The sequence below is a fragment of the Grampus griseus genome (assembly GCF_964374135.1).
Source record: "Grampus griseus genome assembly, chromosome: 15".
NCBI classification, from domain to species: Eukaryota; Metazoa; Chordata; class Mammalia; order Artiodactyla; family Delphinidae; genus Grampus; species Grampus griseus.
This window is the reverse complement of record NC_139009.1, coordinates 70,055,051-70,081,508: the sequence shown is the minus strand read 5'-3', so window position 1 is coordinate 70,081,508 and position 26,458 is coordinate 70,055,051.

The window sequence follows — 26,458 nt, the reverse complement described above, 5'->3', positions numbered from 1 at the left end:
CAGTTGTTCTGAAACCAACAATTAAACATGCTGAACTGGGAACATGAGAGCAGGAAGCTCCATGATGGGTGGGAACCTCGATAGAGAGCCCAGTTATTCTCTACTGCCTGACTAATGTATGTCCTGCTTGGTGTAAACAACTTTTTCTAGGGGTGTCATGTGTGCCCTCTGGAATTCCACTTCTTGTGGAATGCTTCAGGTCAGCTTACTGATCAGAGTTGGGCTGTGCCTGAGTTGATGCCTCAAGCCAGGTAAAAAGCTTAATACAGAAACTTAAGGAGAAAGTCATCTAGCTTTCAAGATAGTTCTCTATAGTTAATGGAATTTGTTTGAACTGGCTAAATCCTGGACTCCAAAGGGCATAACTGAGGTTACTACTGCATGGTGGTCTCACCTTGGTGCATGAGATTCTATTGATAATAATTTTACTGTAAAGACATGTTGGCCAAGGGACAAGGGGGTGGACGGTTCAGAAGAGTCAACATAGTAGACATGAGGCTGTTATCATTAAAAGGGCCAACACTGGTCCTTGTTGGCATCTGGGAACTTGGCACTTAAACCACACCCTAGTTGATAAGAGTAGGAGTAGCTCAATGTACCTAGATTGTTTGTACAAACAAAATGGTTTATGCTAATATCTGTTTTACTTCTATGATTCTGAAATTTTGGTACATGTTGGGGAGAGAAGCCTACATGACCAGTCCTTGATAAAAACCTTGGGTACTGAGTCTCTAATGAGGTTTCCTGGGAAGAAACATTACACACATCTTGTGTTTTCTCTGCTGGGGAAAGAGCATACGTAATATATTCCATCACTGAAGGGAGACAAAATCAGAGCCCTGTTCATAGATTTCTACAGATTCCACTCCTGCTTTTTTCCTTCATTGACCTATTGTGTTTCCCTCACTCATGTAATAAATCTTATCTATGAGTTCAACTACAGGGAGAGTCCTGTGAGTCCCTGCAGAAAATCACTGGATGAGTGGATGATCTTGAGAGCCCCATTACAAAAAGCATATGTATGTATGTGTGTGCATGCATAATCAAAACTGAATTAAATAATGCATATAAAATCACATAATCATATAACCATTTATATGTATATATAACAATTTAGGCTTTGCTATACATACTTTGTCAGAGCCATTCAGACACTAATATTCCCTAACGGATTAGGTCACTGAATGGCTTCTATCACTATGTAGACAAGTACAATTTTTCAATAAGTTTTATTTTTAGTGAGATAAATAATTTGAAAAATTATTTAATGACTTAATAAATATAGTTTGGGCATCTACCAGGTGCCATGCATTATGCTACATAGTCTGAAATGATGGAAAAATTACTTAAAACTACTACAAATAATTGAATCAATAGGATAAAGGTACACATGTACACATGTATAAATATAGATGGATTTGCATCACATTGCCATTTAAATTTTACATAACAATCAGAAAGAGAGAGAAAAAGATTTAAACAGAGGTAAATTCACACATTTTTGTATTCAACATTCAATTCATATCATTTGGCTTAGAGTATAACAGAGATGAAGACATGAATCTGCTCTTCCTAAGTTGTCCTCTGTACCCATGGGTCTTTTATAGTGTTAGCGACTCACCCTGCTGAATATCGTTTTACAATTTTCACATAAGTCATAGCCCCTAAACCTAAGCCAGCTTCCTTAGCTGGTATTCAATCAAAGCAATTCTTTCAGGGTTAATTATATCTCTATGTTATTGTCTCCTAATATGACAACTTTAGAAACTTAACTCTCAAGTAAGATGTTTCAATACTTGTGTAAACATGCATGCCTCACAAGGCCCCTGAATTCCGAAAACTTCCTCTCTAGTTGTAAGACACCAGCACAGAAAACATTTAAATAACAAGGAAAGTGATAATATGTTCCATAATTGAAAATGTGGTCAAAGTGTTCTATTGAAGTTCAGACAATAGGGAGATTTACTCTTGCCATACTGACCAGCAAATACCATGATGGAGGAGTCTAGCACATAAGCTTCTGTGCTGTTTTATTTCTCATGTGTAATATGCAACTTACATGTTAATTGAATTTGTTTTACATTTTAACCTGTACTTAAAATGTTTGAGAGGCTACCATGTATCATGCGTTGAACTAGTTTCTTTGTAGACAGCAAATAAACAAACACTATTAGATAATAATAATAATTATATAATATAATAATTATATTGTTGACTGAAAAAAGAGGTACAACCTGAGAGTTATGAGTTCAGTTCTCTCTGGGGCAAAATGAGGACTTCAGTCCAGCAGACAGCATTTCAGATAGCTCTGAGAAACTGCTCTGAAGAGGCAGGGGGGAAGGTAAGTATATATGTGATTTTGGTGAAGGGGATGTAAATGCAATCAAACACACTTTTGCAGAAGGTTGGGGCTAGTCTCATGAAGGTTACTGCTAGTCACGAGGAGGAGACATCACCATGAAAGATTTTAGTGCTTTTCTAGATATGAGGAGAGCCAAGAATTGGGCTTATAAAATTTTCTCTTGAAAATATCTAACTATCTGAAGGCCTGTTCAGCCAGTTTTTCCCATAGCACAGAGTGCCACATTCCTGATCTCCACCCTGAACTCCTTTCAAGGAGTGTTGAAGATCAGAAGTCACAGCAGCTTGTGATTTAATCCTTGTAAAGGCAGATGGCAAGTGACAACCTTTAGTTTGCAATATTTTATTAATATAATTATTAATAATTATATACAAATATAATTATATAAATATGAATTTTACATAAATTTACATGATTAAATATTATTAAAATATAAATTTATAATTATATAAATTAATTAAAATATATAATTAATATGTTAATATATGATAAATGATATTGATATAAAAGTTAATTATTATTATAAAATAGAATAATTTCATTGTTTTTATTGTTATTACTTTATTCCCACACCAAAGTATTTGTGGAGTGGTTAGACTCTGCAAGACTCATCTCTGGCCCTGTTAAGTGAGAAGTGAGTTTACGTGTAGGTAGAGGGAGAATAACTGGCTGTCTATGTCTTGCAGTTTATAATTTCTGGAATGATATTTATAGCCCCAAGAGAACTCAGCTATTCCCACAAGTATAATCTCAGTTCATTCTCAAAATCCTCTAACATTAGTGATTTTTTGCTTTAGTATAAAACTTTGATATTTTTACCAATCTGATGCAAATCACCTTGAGGGTCATAGTTATTTGTACCAAAATATGAAGGAAGAATCCGAGTGGTGATCTTGAAATTAATGATAGAAAAAAGAGTTGAAGAGCTATGAGTACCTGGAGGTAGGTATGATCTGACTTTGTCAAATAAGGAATGGGAAGGAAAGAGCAAATTTGGGGCCTCCAAAAGCTCTTTCTCTCGGTTTACATTTACCAAGAGTTTCCTTGCTTAAAAACAAATGTGGTTAGAATTTTCAATGGATGCAGCTTTAAAGAAAAAACTGAAAGATAGGCTGAAATAAAATAATAAATGTCAAGAAGATGATGGATTCATGAGGAGCCCTTAATCCAAATGGTACCAAATTCCATTTATCTGAAATGATTCACAGTCAGGATTACCAGACTGTAACAGGTGACTACTTTTAAGTACAGATGCTAAATGTCATACCTGCAGATGGTTCATCAGTAGAACATGTAAAAAAAATCTTAATTATGTACTATGAAGCCTTTTCATAAAAAAATAGAAGACAGGCATTCATTATGCTTGTTTGAGTTATATCACTGAGTATAGATGCTGTTATGAGTTAACTGGTGCTTTAATCAAAACAAGTATCAGTGGATCAATTTAATGATATGAAGGTTCTGACTTCAGGTTGGAAAGTTTCTAGCAATGCAAAATTCTTGCAGTTTCCTGATTTATGCATCAAAGAAAAGGATTGTCCTCCACCAAAATACCACATCGATATGTGTTAAAGAAAGAGATGCTCAGCTAGTCTTCCTTAAATAGAAGCCTTCCAGATTAGCTTGGAATTCTCCTGGAGACATATCACACCTGAAGCCTGAAGCTGGAAACATTTAATTCCTCACATGGACTTTGGAATCATTGTGGCAGGTTTATCAAAGAACATTTGTCATTCATGAACACATGCATTTTATATTCAAATTATTTTTTGTTTTACCGTCATTGGCCAGTTTATACTATGGACATTGCTGGAATGACAACTTTGGCCAAATAGCAAATCCACGCTCAAAGATGGAGCTTTAATGAGAAGTATATGCATGGAAAAAAAAAAAAAGATGGAGCTTTGATTCAGTTTAGCACATTGAAAAACTCTCTCAGACTTTGAATGTGATTCCCCATAGAGACAGCTCTCCAAATATTTTGAGTCTCGGCAACTCCATCTGGATTATATGGCCCGTGGTGATATCAATAGTGTATTTGTTAAATTGTTATTCTCATTTCCTGATCAATTCACATCCCACTTCATCTTCATGATAAAAGGATGTTCAAACCCTACTGACAATACAGTGTTAAATTCTCTACATCCATTTCCTTATCTTTCCAATAATGAATGGCATGCTACTGTTTAGGTGTGTGTTTGTGTGTGTGTGCGTGTACCCATGTGCTTTACCTTTGAACATATTTCACATAACTAAGAGTGCCGTACAAATGCAAGGTTCGCTATGACTGGTTTTGACCCAAAATCAAATCCAAGGGAAACTCCTTAGATCTCTGAACAAGCTGATTTGCAAGAAGGAAGCAACCCTGCCAAGAATTAGGTGCAAATGACTGGGAATTTCTGCAAGTGAAGTTCTTACTTTTTGTCCTCTTTTTAGTTAAAATAAGAAAGCAAACAAATAAAATCCTGTATATTTAATTATGATGATATAAATTACATAATTGCAATAAAAAGTAAAACAGTACAAGAGCTAAAACTGGAAAGTAAAAGTACTTCAACCTCCTCATTCCCACCTCTCAGCAGAACCACTATAAACTGTTTCTTGCATATACTCCTTATAACTTTCTTTGCAAAAGCAAGTGCACATATTTACATATCTATATACATATATTTATAAATCTTTCCTTTACACATATAGCAGGATGCCTTACCAGGAGAAGCACATGCCAAAATTTAAATCTGTTATTTTTATTCTTATTTGGCAAGAGAATTATACCAGCGTAAACAAATAATCACCTTATAATCACAAACAATAGGTAAATGCACAGTGAATCATCTCATTGTCCAAGCAAGTGGGGTATAGTAAGACTTCTTATGTCCCATCACCTTAGTAACTCATGAAACAAGATTAGTTTTCTAGGTCCATGAGATGGCAAACTCCAAAACCTGTGTCAGCATAGCCCTCTGAGGTTTGGCTTATTCCTGAGGAACTTGTAGTGAATTTAAAAGAAAAGAGCTAGACCATAACTGCAACTTGGGGAAGTCCGGCTTATCACTGTTGAGGAAGAGGGACTGGCTTTCGTAAAGACCCCTGGGGCTGCTGCAGGTATCCACACAAGCTTGTGCTCATAGATGCCATAGGCAAGCTTTGCCTGTTGAATTCTGCTTGTCCAGCCTTTAAGTGTGATAATAGTGAACTAAATGAACTCATGTTTTCACAGTCTGACCTGTGTAGACTAAATCAGCTCAAGTATTCTTAGGACTTCAAGTTGGGGAGGAATAGAGAAGAGCAAAAGCATTTGAAAGGGAAATCTTGAACCTTATTCTTATAGAATTTGTGGAGGGCTGCACAAGTAACTAATATAAATGAAATAAGATTTCTACTACACTGTTATGTTACAGAGAACTCTACCACGAATGTAAGTAACAACAGGGATCTGTTCATTTTGACCTATTGTTAATTCTCTTAAATTACACGCACATTAGCTAGTTTAAAATTTTAAAGTTCTATCCATGTTTGTATAACAAATTTGGTTTATTATATTCAGATCATATCAACTTTCTTTTCTCCCTTCAAACATCTCCAGTATCTTTTCCCATTAGCACATGCTGCATAATATTCTCAATTGCTGCAAAATATTCACATTTTACAAAAGTATCATGAATTACTTTTAAAATGTCTGACTGTCATTTTCTTTGCGCATACAAAATAATGTGGCAATAGCTATGCCTATACATGTGTTTATGTCAATGTAATTCACAGATCAAATCCCCAGCAGATGAATTCTTGGACAAGAGATGAGTCACTTTCAATTTGATAGCTATTGCCAAATGGCACTCCGAATGCTATCCATTTATACGCTTAGCAATGATGTATGAGAATCAGGATTTCTTTGTAAGGAAAATGACCCATTACAGATGTTTCTCAAAGTTCTGGATGATGTTACTTAAGGTCAAGACCACCTGACTTAAAAACCCTCCACTCCTACCCCCACAAAGCACTAACTCAAATCAATTCTTTCTGCATTGTAAAGAGACTAAGTGGACATTTTCTCCTTAAGTTCCTACCTCTGAGGGACAAATTTAGCTCAAAAGTATATTTTTTTCACATAAAAGCAGTGGCCAATTTTCTTTTGAGCACCTCACACTCACAATTTCGCAGGCACAAATGTCAAGGAGGTGTGTGGTATACCTGCTGATTCACACCTCTGTCAGAGAAAAACACTTCAAAGCAGCCAAAGGTGCTGGCCCAGTTTCACTTGCACCCCACCACTTTCTCCTGTACTCCCCCTTAACACCTCCACACACAGATGCTGCTCACACCTTCTAATTTGTGGCACCTCAATTTAATCCTGCCAATTCATTTACTATTCACACAGGCATGAGATACTGACATCACTAAGAAAGAAATAACTCTTGGAAAGGTGATGTATTTCCAGAGGCTATACAAACAGGAGTAGAGGACAGTTTCAGAATACTTTCACAGACAAAACTTTTATTCTTTAGATCAAATTTGACCAAAATGACCTTCTTCAAATCCATCCACATTTACCTGCTTCAGTTGTAATCATTGTCCATGATACATGCTTTCTTTTCCACATGGGATCTTCCCTTTTCTTGATGATAATCAAAAGAGTAGCTATCATTTGTGTAATAGAGCATATAAAAGAGATTTGGGGCAATGCTACTGGGCTTTCTGTTTAAGAAAGTGAGTCTGGACTGAAGATCATTTCACTTGTCTTTGACTTGAAGTTTTTGACATCATTGTAGCACTATTGAACTTTTTACCAGATTGCTACACCAGAATTCCAGAGTCTGATTGGTAGGGTTTGAATTCCGAATAATCCTTACTATATCTAGGATATTAGGGAGTTACTTTATTCATGGTCAGACAAAACTTTGGGTATTGGCCATATTGAATGAAATATACATGTTTGCTGCTCATGTGGAATTTATGTCATGGGAGTGAAGGCATAAAATTAAAGAGTAATTAATACAGAGAAAAGAACATGAAGAAAATAAAATAATATGATAGTTTGGTCTAGGCTCTGTAGAGAGAAACATTAGAGTGGTAATGGAAAGCATCTTTAAAGAGGTACCGTTTGAGCTGATGCCAGAGTGATGAGGCATATGAAAAACATAGAAAAAAGAATACCAGGAAGATAAAATACCTCTAAGCTGAGAATGAGCTTGGTATATTAAACATATATTTTTTTAAATGGCCATTTCAACTGGAGTATTATGAGCAAAGGCTAAAGGGAGATGGCATGATATAATGTCTGAGGAACAGTTGGGCCAGCTCATAGGCCACAGTGAGGAAGATGGGCATGAGCTATTAAGAATACAGACTCAAAAAATAAATAAATAAATAAATAAAAGAATACAGACTCATATTATCAGCTCCAACTAGAACAATTTGGTGCATTTTCTCTTGCCTTAGAACATTTTCAGTCCACATTCTCCATGATTAATATGGAAGCTTTTTGCCTTTGAACATTTACCTTCCTTACCTATTTATTCTAGACATGGGGTCTAATCCAAGTGAAGTTTTAGTATCAATGGATGATAGATCCCTCTGGAAAGTCTTCATCTTCATTGGCTGATACCATAGAGCACAATATGACAAGAATCTACAAAAAGTTAAAAATTTTTGATGATACTTCTGAAAATGTTTTTGCCTAAGAAAAACACATATCCAAGCCCAAATTCCAGTGGTGGAGAAATAAATTCTACACTCCACATCTTAATGAAGGGAACTACAAAATCACATTGCAAGGAGACCTGCATACAGGGATGAGATAAATTTGTGGCCATTTTTTTGTCATCTGCCACACTTTTAGAGCAATAATGTCTAATAACAAAAATGATAGCAAATGGCATTTTCCTCATTTATAACTTTAATAATTATTATTTTAATTTTAACTATAGTGTATGATATTGGCTACAGGATAGAATATTCACCTTTAAAATATCTTTTCTCTGTGTGTGTGTTTTCTTTTACAATTCTGTTCTTCTCCTCCTTCTATGATTACTACGTCTTCTATGGCTTTTGTGTTTCTAAATTTGACTCTTTATCTCACTCTTCCTTCTACTTCACTAAATATGGATACCTACTTAATTCTTTTCTTGGCTTTTCCCCTACATATCTTTTTTGAAGAGTTCTCATACACTTTAAATATCTTATCTATGAAATAATTTCCAAATATTCACCTGTTTTTCAGATATACTCTGATATCCAATTTTCTAAATTGATAGACATTTCCACTTGTGTAGTGTTCTATTAATTAAAACTGAACAGGTATAAAAAATATATTCATTTACCTTACTCGCTTTGTTCTGGGTCATTATGTCCAGAAGCTGAAATATAAACTTTATTCAAATTATTTTCTCTTCCACTGTAGAAGCTATTTTTTTCTGTCCTTCATTTGTATACAAATTCACCTATTAAGAACTGATTAAAGGACCTACTTCTTTGTGTCATTATTGGAATAGACAGCCAATAGAGCTGAACTACATTAAAACAACAATATATGAGCTCCTGAATTTGATAACCTCAGAAATTTCCTGGCCTAAATTCTAACCAATTTTTCATATTTAACCTTCCTTTCATTTATTGGAAAACCACAATATCTTTTGAATAATATCTGTTCCCACTTTTTGCTTTTAACCTGGTAAGAGCTTGTTTCTATTGTTTTTAACCTGGGAATTCTAGCTGACTTAACAATTATTACTAAACAAATGGTACATTCAGTAGATTCTCAGAGACAACATAATATATTCTCTTAGGTTGGAGTTTAAAAATAGGTGAAATGCAATAAGAATCTTATTTATATAGCAAGGATAAGAAAGTGATAGTCCATGATCAGTGACTCTTACTTGTGTGAACCTAAGATAAGGTCATCACTGGAGGTTAAGACTGAGAAGATAAGGTGGGTGCTCCCATACTACCAATTTAAGGACAATGAGGAGAAAAAGGAAAATTGAAATTCAAGATGGAATGGCTAATTCTAAATGGCATTGGATAACTGGACAATAGAAATCTAACTTTAACCTCAAATCCTTCCCTCAAGTCGGGAGCTGAAACTGAGCAAGTATGTGACATTACTAAAATAATTTCTTATTTTTTACAACTACAAAGCTGATATTCCCAAAAACAAAGGTCACAGAGTTGTTCTGTGGGTTAATGAATTACAACTCCAGTTGAATGCACAACATTGTCAGATCTCTTATATGAAAGTCAAGATCCTGAATTTTTTTTAAAGTTATAACCTAATAATTGTAATCAGAATTTCTTGGAGGACCCAGAGGACTTCTAAAATGCTTTCCAAAAGTTCTTCCTTACTTGAGGAACTGAAACATGACCCTCATGACCCTCTTTTCATTACTGTTCACTTGGAAACAAAAAATTGCATTCAAAATTGTGTGCAGAGTGAAAAGCAGAATCAACACTCTATCCAGAAAAAAATAAAGTAATTCACTAATTGTATGATTTAAAAACAGTGGATAATTGATTTAGTGGATGATTAATCAAAGAAGAAAGGCATAATTTTTAATCAGGCTCAATTTATTGATATATCTGCACTTATAGGAGATTCTACATTACATAAGGTGCTGAGGCATTTGGTTGTTTTTTAACAGTTTGCTAGATCTTAATTTATGGTTAGCCAACATAAGTGACTTAAAAGGCTAGAGATAAATTGGCATAATGTAGGCAAAGATATTTAAATGCTTGCAAAAACAGGAATGGTGTGTTTCCTGGCTTCTTTCACTTTTTTTCACTATGTTATCTGACAGTTTTCAGAATACTTCTATTTTCCTTATCATCAGGAATAAATTGATGTGGAAGACACCAAAATGTTTATAAAATTATTTATAGCCATTTTCTGTTGGCCAGAAATGTTGGTAGGAAGGTTTGCAGTTAAAATTGGACGCCTCTTTTCAGTAGAACTGAGAGAAGATTGTGAAATGGAGGTGGAAGCAATTAACCTCTAGAAAGAAAATGGATCTTTTTGGCATTATAGGCATAGCTGATAATGGGACTTAACTATGGTGTTTAAGTACAGATATGATCACATAAATATATTTTAGGAAATAGTTTGATCCGTGGAAATCTCTAGCTGTGGTTAACATATCATAGGTAACTGAGGAAGAATATTAACAGACAGCCCATAAAGGTTTTACTTAATTTATTCATCTAAAACTACTTTGGTTATAATACTCAACTAATTCCTAAGCCTGAGTAAGGTCAAAGGCACTGAGCCTTGAATGAAGTTAGTGTCTGTCACTTACAATCAATGACCCTCATTTGACATAATCACCTTATGCACCATTTTTGGCTGAAAAGATATTTCCTCAGTCTCATGTGGTGATTCCAACTTGGTCATCTGATGAATTAGTCATCCACAGAGTCTTCTTCTGAAGGGTCTGAATAGGAAGTGAGGAGCTGTCTATTCCACTACAGAATTATCATGTAAGAAGTATATCATTAGCCTAAGAAACCATAGAATCCTAGGATTTAGAGAAAAAAATAATTAGATCATAGATTTCAGTAAAAATTGGTGTACATCTGTGCAAGAGATGAAAATTAAAATGTACACGCTATCAGGGAAAATTGCCAACATTTATTGCTTCTTCTAGATACTGGAGAATAAACAAAGAAATATATTAATACTCGGTTTCACTATAAGCAAGTAATATGGCTGACAGTTATTTGTGAGAACTATTTACTATTAGTAGCATATTACCATATACACAATAACTGTTACATGTAATATGAGTATGTGCCAGATTAATTTTGAAAATTTTTATTTGATTATAATTCTAAACTCTGCTCCTTGTGTTCAGTTTTCTGTTGCTAAGCAGGCATATCACCTGATCACAGCGTGAAAAACAGAAAAGAACATTGAATGTAACATTTTATAAATGTTTGCTAAAAGAAATATACCTTTTTCTCCATAACATAGACATCAGAGGTAGTTTTCATTTTTTTATATCCTATATAGAGCTTTATGCTGAAAGCTCTGGAGGAAATAGAACAGGAAAGACAGAAGGGAGGTTTCAAATGTCATCTATCCAGTGCAGGCTAGGTGCAGGTATATTTGAGATGGGGCCCTGAATGCTATGGTTGATCAGGTAGGAGTTAGCGGAGGTCAAGAAAGATTAAGGATAAACTCATATTTAAAAAAGTATGAAGGGGATCAAAGTTAAGAAGCCAAACCTATTGTCAAATCCAAAGGGGAAACATAACTGAGATTAGACAAGCAGGTCAAAGTTTAAGCAAAAGTGAGATTGGCTTATCAAACATTTTGAATGTCTGCAGTGTTCTTTTTGTCTTGGGATACCTACCCTGAAGATTTTACAGCCTAGTGGGCAAGATATACATATAAATAGATCATTATAACACAACAAAGGAAATTTAATCTTAGAAAATGGCAGATAATATTATAGATCCAAAAGAAAGGGTCATTTAAGGTAGTTGAAATGGAAAAGACAAAATGCTTTCTGGAAAAAAAAAAAAGGCACAAACAGAGACTTAAAGAATATGTTTAGGAGTTAGATATGTAGCTGACATCTGTGGGATGACTAGGGGGCCCTTCAGGAAGGAGAGTTAGGATACCCAAAGAATAAAAGTCAAGAACAAAGAATGCTGAAAATTATGGGCAGGTAAGTTCTGCTAGACTGAAGTGCAAGGGAGAATACGGCAAGACTTGATGGTGGAGGTGGTAGAAGCCAGAGGATGTGGGCAGAAGAAGAAGGTGATATCTGATATGCCATGATGAGGAACTCAGGTAATAACCTGTAGGTGATGGATCATCATTGAAAAATTTGGGAGATTTTGTTAAAGGATAAGTAACCTTCTGTAGTCTAGAACTTCCATTAAATAAGCATCCTTTGCCTCTCTCCTTATCCCTTACTCACTACTTCCCCCTGGGTATAAATGGAATTATTTAACAGATGAGTCTATGGGAAACTGATCTGCCTCTTCTAAGTTATCTCTTAGGAATGCTTGTCTACAGAGAAGGTGTTTTCTGGCCTGCTCCTCTGTTGAGTGGTTAGCTTAGAAGGAAAATATTTGACACTATGGAGACCAATTTACCCCACTGTGCATCTGACTTGCAGGAGTTATGTGCCTAATTTAGAGGAGAGTGTTAACCTGCTCTTTTACTCTGGATATGAAACCACATTCTGTAGTCAGATTTTTTATAATAAAACTAACATTTTTATCTCTAACTAATTTGTGCTAACACAGGTAGGGAAAAAATAGTTTACTGACATTAAAAACTTCAATTTTTTTTTTTCTTTGAGGTGGATCATTGGTAGTTAAGTAGAAAATGAGTTTTAGAAGTACTAAGTCTGTCAAGAAAAATCAATAACTTCTTTTAGAGATCCAGGTGAGACATTAGGTTTAGTCATGTGCATAACAAGGAAGAGGTAGAGCTGAGAAACATTTAGAAAGGAAAATAAGGTTCAGTGAATAATATGTGACAGTGTAAGAAAGGACATATTAAAGATGGCATCTGAATCTTTATCCTAAGTGACCATGTTAATAGTAGGAACCCAACTCATAGAGTAACCACAGAAGACCTAATTTAAGAAAGAATTTAGGTTGGGATTTGAGTTTATTTTGTGATATCCAAGTGGAAATATCTGATTGAAATTGGATATATGAGCCCAAGAGCCCACAGGAGGTGACTTGGTTGGGAGGTGGTAAATGAAATAATGGAAGTGAGTGAAGTTACTCAGAAATACTCTAGGGAGTGAGAAGAACAGTGCAATGAGGACAGACTATGGACAAAAACAACATTTAAAAGACATTTTGTAAAATATGAAACAAAGGTCTACAGAAGGAGGAAAACCAAGATATTGTCACTTAAGCAAAAGGAGTAACATTTTTAAGAAAAAAAGATAACCAAAGATATCAAAAGTTACAAACAGCTTTATTAACAGAAGTATTGAAAAACTGTATTGAATGTAATACTTAGTACCACCAGCAATATTACAGAGTAGTGTTAATCTATTGTTAAAGATGAAATGACCAGACTCCAAAAGAATACAGACTATAATGGAAAATAAATTCACTTATATTAAAATTAAGAACTTCTGTTAATTAAAAGATGCCATAGTGAAAGTGAAAAGGCAGTCCACCCTCTGGGTAAAAGATATTTGCAGTACCCACAGCTAATAAGTACCAGCATATATAGAAGTTCTATCATCATCAACAAAACGTGTAATGACTCAAGGGGAAAAAAGGGGGAAAAAAGTGAGCACTCAATTACAGGAGAAAAGCATGAATGGTGGATAAACAAATGAAAGGATATTCAATCTCACTAGTAACTAGGGAAATGCAAATTAAACTCAAAATAATACACTCTTTTTATACTTACCAGATTGACATAAAATTAAATGACTGATAAAATTAAACATTGGCTGGGATACTTAGCAAATTAGGGACTCTCATTCACTGCTGACAGGAGTATAAATTGGTAAAACTCTTTTGGAAATATTTTGGGCTTTCTAGCAAAGCTGAGTATGTACAAGCCCTAAGATCCAGCTATTCCATTCAAAGGTTATCTCAGTGTCTAGAACAAATCTTATACGAGAAGATATGTTTAGAAGATATGTTTATATCATCATTTTTATAATTGAAAAAATACATATAATCATAACTTCCTTTAATAAAAACTGATAAAAAAGATATATGGTACCCCAGCTATAAATCACAGCTGTGCAAAACTACATGATATTAGACATCTTGGTAATGTTAAAAAAAGAAAATCAAGAACTAGCACAGTTAGATAACACATTAGCAAAACTAAACAATACATTGTTTAGAGATACACACACAAGTGGTAAAACTATAAAGGAAAGGCAGGGAATTATTAATTTAAGAGTTAGAAGAACAAGCACCTGATGGAGAGAAGGGTTTGGAAGAGGCTATGATGACTGAGAGGCATGGAGGGACTTCTGGGGTACAGGTTACGTATGTTTATTGATCCAGGTATATGGGTACACAAGTGTTCACCTTATTTTTCTTTAAAATGTACTGCTACACTTCATATACATACTCTTATAATGTATTCCATAATTTAAAGAAAAATTTTAAATAAAAATGAATGGGATCTTAGAAGCAGCTCATTACTTTATAATAACCTGAAATTATTAAAATAACTATTTTAAGAAGAGTCATTGTAAATGGGACTTCTACATTTTGCAATACGACAGGTGAGATATTTTGGAACCAAAAAGCTCCTGAACAGTTAGAAAGGCAAATGCAACAACATTATTTTACACCTGTAGCTGAGCTTGCAAAAGAAGTCAAGAAGGATACATGGAGGCCTAAAACAAAGCTGGAACTGACATCTAGAGTAGTAAGCATAACTTAAGCCAGAACCACTGGGCTACTGATAGCAGTGTAGACTTAGAATGGTTGCCACAGGGGACAGGAGACCAGTCCTACAACCAATACAAAAAGGGCGGTGGAATTGAGAACCCTGCATTGAGCTGGAACTCTCAAAAAGCTACAGTCTCGGGAATTCCTTGGCAGTCCAGTGTTAGGACTCCCCACTGCAGGGCACAAGTTCGATCCCTGGTCAGGAAAATAAGATCTCACAAGCAGCATGGCTTGCCCAAGAAAAAAAAAAAAAAAGCTACAGTCTCAGTTAAAATCCAAATGAATGGAATGAAAACAAAACAAAACAAAAATACAGTGACGTGTAAATTCTTTGTCTCTGACTTGGGTCAATGTGGGACTATTATATCAAGAAATGTTGCTGTAAAGAGAACAGAGATTTGGCTCAAGAGAAAAAAACATAAGCAGTAAAGAAAATAATATTGTAATACATTATTTACCTTTCTCTTGTCCCAGGCAATTTTACAAGTAGATTCTAGCAAAAGCTCAAGCAATACATATAATCTCAATTTCATACAAGTTGTTTCAGGGAAAAAAATATGATAGTCTTAACCAATGTAGAAAATGTATTATATGAAGTTCAGCATTCCTTTGTGGTTTCAAACTCTCAAAAACCATGAATAAAATAAAAATCCCTTAACTAGAAAAATGCCATGAAACAAAAACAAAAACCTGTTCAATGAAGAATGGAGCATTTGCTATATATCAGAAGTAAAGCTTGGGATGCTTTGTTATCACCATAGGGTTCATATTTCCTTTATATTATGATAATTCAAGAGAAAATATGAAGGATGAGGTTTAGGAAGGAAAAATAAAATTGTCAATATTTTCAGACAATGCAATCATCTACATAGAAAATCCTGCAGAATCTACATCAAACCAGAAATTTTCAGTGTTCTGGAATCTAAGCCAAGTGTTTCAAAAAGAGAATAATCAACAGAATTTAATGCTGGGAGGCTAAATGATATAAACAATGTTTACTTGGCATTGTTCAAATGATTGGTGTCCTGGACAGGATTAATTTCTGAGGAGTGGTAGGAATAAATAGATCAAGAAAAGCAAGAGAAGAAGTGCATAGAGTGAGTTTTCTCAATTATCTCAAGGAGTATTGTTGTACGGGAGAGTAGAGAATTGTGGAAGCAGCTGGAGGGAATATGAATTTGTATTTTTTTAAAGATGGGAGTTATATGTTACAGATCAAAGTTCAAGTAAAATGAATTTGTAGTGACACAGATCTGCTTGGTTTGATGCTTTGCCCCAGCAGGTACTCAGAATGAAGAAGTTGGGGGGGGGGGGTTAGACTGTACATTAATCAGGGTCCTTCTCCGTGCTGAGCAATAGAGCAAGGCTCATTAGTTTACCTCGTGTGAGAATATTAGTGGCATACCATCAAGGGCATAAGAGTGAAAAATTATAGAAAATTTTGAGTACTATTTTACCCTTATATTTATAATGTATTTTTTTTTTTTTTTTTTTTTGCGGTACGCGGGCCTCTCACCGCTGTGGCCTCTCCCGTCGCGGAGCACAGGCTCCGGACGCGCAGGCTCAGCGGCCATGGCTCACAGGCGCAGCCGCTCCGCGGCATGTGGGATCATCCCGGACCGGGGCACGAACCCGCGTCCCCTGCATTGGCAGGCGGACTCTCAACCACTGCGCCACCAGGGAAGCCCTATAATGTATTTTTTAATTCTCCTTATTTTTAATTATTAAGATAATATATGCTCAGGGTGGTATGCATGTAAGTATTCCCCCTAATACATATGAAAATCATAAAGTCTTTACATTCTTCTAGTTATCTCTTGTTCCATTTTCCTTCTTCCAATGAATTTTCAACCTTAGAATTGTAGTTATATGTTCTGCATATGGCAGGTTGTAAATAAATTGCACCACTTGGAATTATATACTGTAGCAGCCTTACTTGTTATTGTTCTTTTTCTGGGTTTGTCCACTATAGACTTTATCCTGACTTCTTTATCTAAGTTCTACTGACATAAGCCAGTTGTAGAAATAAGAATTTCAATGAAGATTTCATTTCACGATGGAGGACTGCAGCAGAAGCAACCTCTTAAAATTGATTAATAAACATATTTACTCTAAAAATTCACCTGCCATTTCCTCCAGTGAGAAATGATTACCAACTCTGCCCAGAGCAGCTTTTGTACATGGTGAGAGAATAAAAAATTTTATTCACGGAGTGTTTTACCAAACAGAGTACCACCCAAATAAGACCTCCACACAAGAAGCTTTAACCATTCTCAGCTTATTTAACATGAAATATTTTATGAAACATAGTCAAATCTTATGTAACAATCCCTCTTTCTACTTTTCTCGAAAGAAGAATGGGCAATATTAAAATTTATTCTCCCAATGTCCAGAAAAAATCTACATACATTATGATTTTTATTTCTCTTTCTTTGACTCTTATATATGTGCATGTGTGTAAAACTTTTTTTTAATGTGATCAGTATATTCATACCATTTGTCAAAGTTTTGGACTTGATTTGGTTGTTGTGGTTTAATAATATATTATGTATATCCCTCCATGTCGGATTTATATCAATCTGTTATGATGACTATAAAGCATTCAATATGATATATAACAAATTTTTAAACAATTTAGTAATTAAGGTATTTTTCCTCTAACATTTTTCTAAATGCAAGAATGGCTGCAAATGGGTTCCTTGAAAATATATTTCTGAAGGCTTATGAAACACTTCATGAATCTATAAGAGACCAAGTGTGTGGGGCTTGGTCCTTGCCTACCCCTAGCTTTAATCAAAGGAGCTCCACTTTTGTCTTTTGTACACATTAAGCTTCTATAAAAGCTAGTTGATAAAAAGTTTCTGCAGGTTGAAAATTAGATAAACAATAATAAAAGTTAAAATAACTTTATTATAATACTCCATCTCTGATCTTCATGTTAAAAGGTAAGAATGGGACTGTACCAAAGTAATTCCAGTGCTTTCCCGAGAGATGTTCCATAGACTTCAGGAGACTTTGTACCTTTATTATCCCATGGTTGGCTGTTTTTTGGTAACATTTTGCGTAAAGACCCCATTTATCATTCTTCCCAATTTGGATGAAGACTTTTCCCATCTCAAGTAACACATATTCTTTTGTTAGATGTAATCAGAGCTTGGAAGCATCAAAATGATCTAACTGTTGAACATCTAGAACGATCCAGGTCAATGCATTTTGAGAGGGAATCCATCCTTGGAAGTCCACTTAAAAAGCGTTTTGACACAGTTGGGTACCACATGTGATCTACCTCTAAGGGCTGTTTTCCATGTACATGTGTGTGATAGTTACCTTTGCACAAAAGGCCTTTTGGTCAACTATACTAAATGACCCTATACATAAAGCTATTCTCTTTGGGCCCTAGCATCTCACTTTTTGAGCCAAAGGATTTGGCTTTAATGGTCTCCCCAACTACTTTCAGCTGTTACCTGGCAATGATATTTGAAAAAACACAGGCAGAATAGGGCTCCAAGTATATCTCCTGCAGAAGAAAATAAGCCAACTGTTGAACTTTCCTGGGCTAAATCTGCCTTGACTTTCTCCAGCTCATTCTATCTTCAGCTGTTTTAAAATATAACCTTGGCAATCAACTATGATCTTGGTAGTATTTTAGTATATAAGAAATTGCTAGGAGCCACAGAATAACTTGAATTCTCCTGGCCAGAATCTTTTCCTGGATCTCAGGACATGTTTAATCTCTCAGTATTTTGACAGTTCTTATCCAACTCTCTTCCCAGATAACAAGGAGGCTGTATAAATCAGAGCACAGTTCTCTCTGTTTTTCCCAGCATGCAGAATTCACTCTTAATGAGCAAATTCTCTTGGGGGAGGGAATAGTTTGAAATAATTGACACCAACACTAGAACAAAGTTGTGTCCTAGAAGCTGTCTTGGAATTCAAATGAGAAGACCTGTTTTCTAGCCAAGAGTTGGCTGCTTGCCAACTGTGAAACTGAGTTTTTCTTCTCTGGAATGGAAATATTCTCATCGCCTTGCCTCAAAGAACTATACAACATGGGGCTCAACAAATGGTTTGTAAACATGGAAGTGTTCTATAAACATGAGAGGTGGATTTTTTCCTTTTTTTCCCTTTTCTTTTTCAGTTTCCCAATCATGTTCCCTAGAATAGTGGTTTGCAAGGTTTCAGTCAATGGAGATTTATAGTCTTCATTCTTTGAGATGGTCATCTTTATTAAGGCTTGAATAATCGTATATAGGCAAAGGAAGGCTTTTATTCCTCCCAGGAATTGTTTTCCCTTAATGTTGGTCTGGGAAGTGCTGTCATCAAGAAAAGTCCTAATCAGATGAAGCAGTGAGAGCCCATCTATAAGAGGAAGGAATTCATGATTTAAAAAAAAAAAAAAAAAAAAAACATAAGAAATGCAACTTGATTACATCAAAGTCAAGCCTACAAGCTTAATCTACCAAAATCTAGCTCAGTGGCAGACATGAAGTAGGTGTTTGAAGAGTACTAAACAGTAAGTCAAAAAAAAGATGATCAAAGGTGAACTCTGTCATTGGGAAGCTCTGAGAGCAACCAGGAGGGTTAACACACGAAAACACAAGATATGCAGTAGCTATAATATTATTTATACAGATTTATATGATGTAATATGAGAGAAATGTGACAAACATTATGAAAGCAGAAAAGAATAACTGATTGGCTCTGCCCACAGAAATTAGACACACATTCACCAAGGGTCAGTCATTCCTTGTGAGAAGTAAAATATTGCCTGCTATATCAGTAAACAAAGGATGTCATAGTCATCAGCAATTGCAACCATCTCCTAAGGTGAGCTGGTGAGCCCTGAGGGAACTCAGGAAGGAAACAAAGAATACCTGTCATCTAGCAGCCATCAGACTACAGACATTCCCAATGGTGGACCCTGAGGAAACTCAGAATGTGAAAACACAGCATACTGGCCCCAGATAGCAGAGGTGCATATCAAAGAAATGATTTCAGTGGGCCCAGACTCTTGCATCTTCCCATACATAGAAAAGTGCTAAATTCCTTCACTTGAGATATCTAGATTTTTTTAATGATAGTAATTTTTTCTCCTACTACCTGTCCTTTGTTGCAAAACTCCTATATATCCTAACTCTCTCCTTGCCTCCTCAGAGCAGTTTCCTCAGGGTCACTTAAGGTGCTGCCTCCTCCGCTTGAAGTCCTCAGTATGTCCTCCAAATAAAACATAACTCTCAACTTTTAGGTTGTGAATATTTTTTTTAGTTCACACTTAGCTGTGGGTCACCTAATGGTTATGTCAAAAGGCTGACTGCAGCTTCCCATATACTCTCATGCCATTCAGTTCTCTTTCTCTCCAGATAGGAAAAGGAAAGAACAAATACTGGATGAGATTTTGGACGGTAGCATTTGGAATAAGTTTACACGGAAACTCTCTTCTTATATGTTGGAAAAAATGTAAGTCCCAGATTCAGCTACCCTAATGTGTCCTTGAGGATGTACATGTTCTCAGCAAGTTATTCCTATTACTTACAAGAAACCCCACAGGGACAGCTACACTCCTTTAAGTTATCACTTCTCATCAGAGTGCCTAACTGTCCATTTATTTGCTGACAGCTTGTAATAAAAATTTAAGAATCTACCACATGTCTTAAAAGGGAAAAAAATATCGACGTTATATCTTTATCTTTTTCAGACTTGAAGGGGATACATTTAAAAAATGTAAACTTTAGACACCAATGAGCACTACAAGGTCATAGTTTGGCTGCTTATGCATGTGTTGTGAGATTAATAAGGAGAACTCATCCACAAAAATCTCTATGACCAAAAGAAAATTGAAAATAATTGCCTATGACAACGCATTGTAGTTCAGTTCTTTAAGTTAAATGTTGCCACTCTCAACTCGTTTTTCATTTGAAAGTGCAAGATGGGAAGAAAGAATGTTTTGATTACATTTTCTAAAGGGAATAAATTTATTTGCTCACCTAACATTTATAATCAGAGAGAACCCTCTCTGTATTATGGGTTCCATGACAGTCCAGAAGCTTACCTTTTTTCCCCTATTTACTTTCACCGGAACGCTGTATGCAGTCTGCATTTTAATAGACACCTAAAATATGCATAGTATGAATAAATAAATTCAGGTATTATCGATGGCATGCACAAGAATGTTAACAATAGCAAACTTTTTAAAAAGAGAGAAACCTCCCAAATACCCGTCAACAGAAGAATAGATAAATGAACTGTATTATACTGACACAGTGGAATATTATACAACATTCACAACAAATCATAGACACACATGACAATATGGATAAATCTTAACTATGTGACACAAAAAGGTAAATCTCAAAAGATTACATATAGCTTAATATCCCCTTGGTAAGGTTAAAAGAACTAAAGTAAAAAATAAGTAACTTTAGGGACACATAGGTATGTAATTAGAAATTATGTACATAAAAATGATATTAGGTACAAAGAAATATAAGAGATAGATGAACATAGGCTTTGGGGTGATTGTTCTCTCAGATATGGAAGAGCCTGGTGGATAAGCTGCTGAAGGAGCATCACACGGCTATATATTTATAGATTTTTATAAAGTTGTAAGCTTTTGTTTTGAGTGGTGAGTTATAACAGCCAATTAATTAAAAACATAAATATATGTGCATGGTGAGAATGCATCATGAACCAAGGACTATAACTAATTTAATTATGTGACCTGAGGTAAGGTAATCTCACACACACACATACACACACACACATGCACACACAAAGGATGGTGATTGGATGGTGGACAGACAGCATGGATGCATGAATTCATGCATGAATAATGCATGAATTCCCCTTACAATATGAGGGGGAAAGGGATGTCACAAAAATTGGGCAGTGGGGTGAGGGGAGGTAATAAAAAGTGGAGGGGGAGAGAATCATATTCCATGGGGCTGCTGATTCCTGCAGAAACTTGATTTCAGTAAACCAGAGCCATGGTCAGAGACTCTGGCCTTGAAGAGAAGTCATATTGTTAAGCACATTCAATTTCCATTATATTAATCTCCAAATATTATGCTTCATAAATCCTCCAAGATCATATAAATTCATATATTCAACAACATAAAAGAAGATACCTAGTGGGGTATACAAGGAACAAATAAAAAACTATATCTTTAAGAAAAATATAAGCCAGTAGTTAGTACTAGACAGAGAATCAAAGCAGAGTAATATAATAGGGAATGACCACATCATGACAGCTTTGTATGTGTAAATTTATTTTTCTCAACCATTTTTTCCAACCATTTATTTTCATTTTCTGACTGTTCTCTTATAGCCTAGTTCTATAATAATCATAGGAATGTGGAAATATTGGTTTTGCCAGATTCCACATATCCAAGGAGACAAGAAATTAATTCATGGTTCAATGTTTTCCCACTAAAACTGAATTCAAAATACTACTGCATTGTATTCAGCCAGTCTGTCTTCTGGTGTAAATGTGAGATTTGGAGTAGTATTTTGGGGTCAGGAACACTGCAGGCATCCCTCTTTCAAAGAACATTTTATGTCTATTCCTTCCCTGGAAGATAAATATCCTCAGTAAATATTTTACCTAGAATTTTAAAAATGAAAGTGTAAAAATCCCACCGTTAGGTTTGTCTTTATTTTTCCTACTCAGTCTCAATTTTCCTGATATATTACTGAACTTAAAAACAAAAACAAAAACAATAAAACAGGTTTTCATAGGTATTTAGGATTGATACAATAAAAAATAATTGAGAGTTGTGCAAGGTCTAAACAGAGTTCATCCTTTAATTTCCAGACACAATCAAGTAGGAGTGACTGTCACATCCAATCCAACACTCTCTTTGAGCAGAATTTAAGCTAGACTCCAGTACCAAATATTCTCTAGCTGACTCTAAAAGGCTTCAGGGAATGGCACCTCAAATGCCTGCCTAATCAGGCTGTTTTACAATCTAACTGTTGTTATCTTTTTGGGTTTTTATTTCCCTATTTCTTCTTTAAGCCACATTTCCTTTCATTGCCTTAAAGTGATTGCACTGATGGTATCAGGCTTTCTGTGGTAGTAAATAGGGTAGCATCTCAGGTTACTTTGGTCTTGTGGATACACATTTGCCTATTTATTTCACTGCCCTGTTTTCTCCACCCTGATGTTTCTTAGCTCAGTTCTCTGATGCAACTCCTCATCCACCTCCCACAATCTGTGAACTCAGGAGTGTCATTGGTCTAGTTACAACTGTGCTTGAAATGATCTATCAACTGTCTCAGCCTTATTTCTGACCAACAATCTAGACTTCCATCCATATTACCTGCAGTCTTCATTACTGACCAGTCCTGTGTACCCTGGTGCTAAACTTTCGTGCTAAACATAGGTTTCTGGGGAATCCTAGCCCTTAATATTCCTAACCATGTTATTCAGTCAGTTTTCTCCCTACTCCCTCATGCTAACATGATACAATGTATTTCTTAGTCTGGCATTAAACATTTTATGATTTGGTAAATCATAACAGATTAAAATCTCATTTCACAAGATGTATCAAAATGAAAGTTTCTTTCTAGCCAGGTTGGACTCATCAGCTCCAAAACCACATTATAATTTCCTTTCTTTGTTTAGACTGTTCCTTTATCTAGAACACTTTTGACTATGGGTAGTTGAGTGTCTGGATCATGAGAATTACTGAAGAAATACTTGTTTGTTTATTCCTGTGTTCTGTGAATTCGTTGGTTCAATAATATATTGAATATATTATTGGTTTAATAATATATTTAACTATATATATGTATAACTGAATCACTTTGCTATACAGTAGAAATTAACACCACATTGTAAATCAACCACCACATTGTAAATCAACTATACTTCAATAAAATAAAAATTTTTAAAAGGCATATATTTAACATTGATTATGTGTTAGGCACAAGGATACAACAGTGAACCAAACAAAGTCCTTCTTTTTAAGGAATGTATACCCAGGGGAAAGAGACAATTGAAAACAAGTTTACAATGTGTCAGATGGCTATAAGTAAAATGGATCAGGCTAGAGGTAGGAGAAAAAGGAAGAGAGTATTATTTTAGATAGAAAAGCCCAAGATCTATGATGAGGGGAAACAAGCAGAGACATGAAGGTTACAGAGGAGTGAGCATCTAAAAATACAAGGAGAGAACTTTCCAGACAAGAGAAAGGCAATGGAGAGGCCCTGAGATGAGTGGTCATTGTACTTGAGAACAACAGGGAGGGGAATGAGGAGTGAGAAGAAGGGCTGTTATTTGGGGAACAAAATATTGTAGCCCAAAGAGTCATGTGGCAAAAAGGATGCTCCCCTCTGCATACCACCTCTTAGGAAGGACAGGTGGATATTTGCTGAGGAAGAAAGAAAGAAAGAAAGAAAGAAAAGAAAGAAAGAAAGAAAGAAAGAAAGAAAGAAAGAAAGAAAGAAAGAAAGAAAGAAAGAAAGAAAGAAAGAAAGAAAGAAAGAAAGAAAGAAAGAAAGGAAGGAAGGAAGGAAGGAAGGAAGGAAGAAAGGAAGGAAGGAAGAAAGAAAGAAAGAAAGAAAGGAAGGAAGGAAGGAAGGAAGGAAGAAAGGAAGGAAGGAAGGAAGAAAGGAAGGAAGGAAGAAAGAAAAGGAAAGAAACTGGGAAAGAAGAAGGGAAGGAAGGAAGGGTGGGAGGGAGGAAGGAAGAAAGAGAGAGGAAGGAAGGAAGGAAGGAAAGAAGGAAGGAAGGGAGGAAGGAGGGATGGAGGGGAGAAGCAAAAGAAAAGGAAGCAAGCAAAAACAAAAGAAAGAAAAAATTAGTTTGTCTTCATGTATAAGTGCTTAAATGAACCTGAAATTTTTGTCACAATCTTTACCTGCCAACTCTTAAAAACTCTTCACATTGTTTCCTCGCTTCTGGCATTTAGCACTTTTATGATGTAACCTTTAATTTTGTATTTCAGAATTTAACTAAGATATGTGTAAGTTAATATTGGCTGGCATGCAGTGAATCCTTTAGATCAGGGGATATTAATTCATATTATTAACATGATAACAGTATTTTCTTTACACTTTTCTTCAATTTGGAAATTTTTTATTATATAGATATATGTTAGTTTCACTAGATTCATCTACCACATCACTTTTTAATTTTTTTATTGAAGTGAAATAACTGTAACATAAAATCAATCATTTGAAAGTGAACAATTCAGTGGTATTTAGTGTATCACAACATTATGAAACCACCACCTGTAGGTCCAAAATATTTTCATCACCCAGAAATAAAACCTCATAATATTAAGTAGCTATTCCCCATCTCCCCATTTCTGTAGTCCCTGGTAAGCACCAATCTGTTTTCTGCCTCTCGGGATTTAGCTATTCTGACTATTTCATATAAATGGAATCATACAATATGTGATCTTTTGTATCTGATTTCTTTCACTTAGCATAGTATTCTTGAAGTTTATGCAAGGTATATCATGTACCAGTATATCATTCCTTTTTTTAATGATTGAATAATATTGCATTGTGTGTATATAACATAATTTCTTCATCCAGTTATCCCTTGATGAACATTTCGTTGTTTTAATCTTTTGATTATTGTGAACAGTGCTTATTTGAACAATCAGGTGCAAGCGTTTATTTGAATACCTGTTTTTATTTTTTGGGGGTATATACCTTGGAGTAGAATGACTACATCTCATGATAATTCTGTATTTAACTTTTTGAGGAACTGCTAAAATATTTCCACAGTGGCTACACCATTTTACATTATTGCCAACAGTGTAATAGAAGGGTTCCAATTTTGCAACATCTTCACCAATACTTGTTATTTTCTATCTTTTAAAAATCATGATTATTATAGCAATCCTAGTGTCTGTGAAGTGATATCTCAGTGTAGTTTTAATTTGCTTTTCCCTGGTGACTAATAATGTTGAGCATATTTACATGCACTTATTGGCCATTTGTATATCCTTTTTAAGAGAAATGTCTATTCAAGTACTTTGACCATTTTTAAATTGGGCTGTTTGTCTTTTTGTTGTTGAATTGTAAGTGTCCTTTATATATGCTCTGTGGTACACCATTATCAGATACACGCTTTGCAAATATTTTCTCCCATTCTGTACATAATCTTTTATTTTTCTTGATGATGTCCCTGATGCAAAAAAATTTAATTTTGATAAAGTCTAATTTATCTAATTTTTATTTTGTTACTAGAATTTTTGATGTTATATCTAAAAATCCATTGCCAAATCCAAGGTCATGAAGATTTACTCCCATGTTTTCTTTTAAGCAATTGTGGTTTTAGCCCTTAAATTTATGTCCATAATCCACTTAGATTTTATATTTGTATATGTTGTGAGGCAGGGGTAAAACTTTATTATTTTGCAGATGGGCATGCAGTTGTTCCAGCACGATTTGTTAAGGAAACTATTCTTTCCCTAGTGATTTGTCTTGGCACCCTTGTTGAACATCAGTTAAACATAGATGTATGGTTTTATTTATGGACTCTCATTTTCAATCTATTAGTCTGTAGGTCTATCTTACCACGGTACTACACTGTTTTGATTACAGTAGCTTTTTAGTAAGTTTAAAAAAAAATGTAAGTTAATTCTCATTTTTCAATATGGTCTGGGCTATTCAGGGTCCCTTGCAATGCCTTATGAATGGAAGATTGGCTTTTCAATTTCTGCAAAAAAGGCCATTGGAATTTTGATAGGG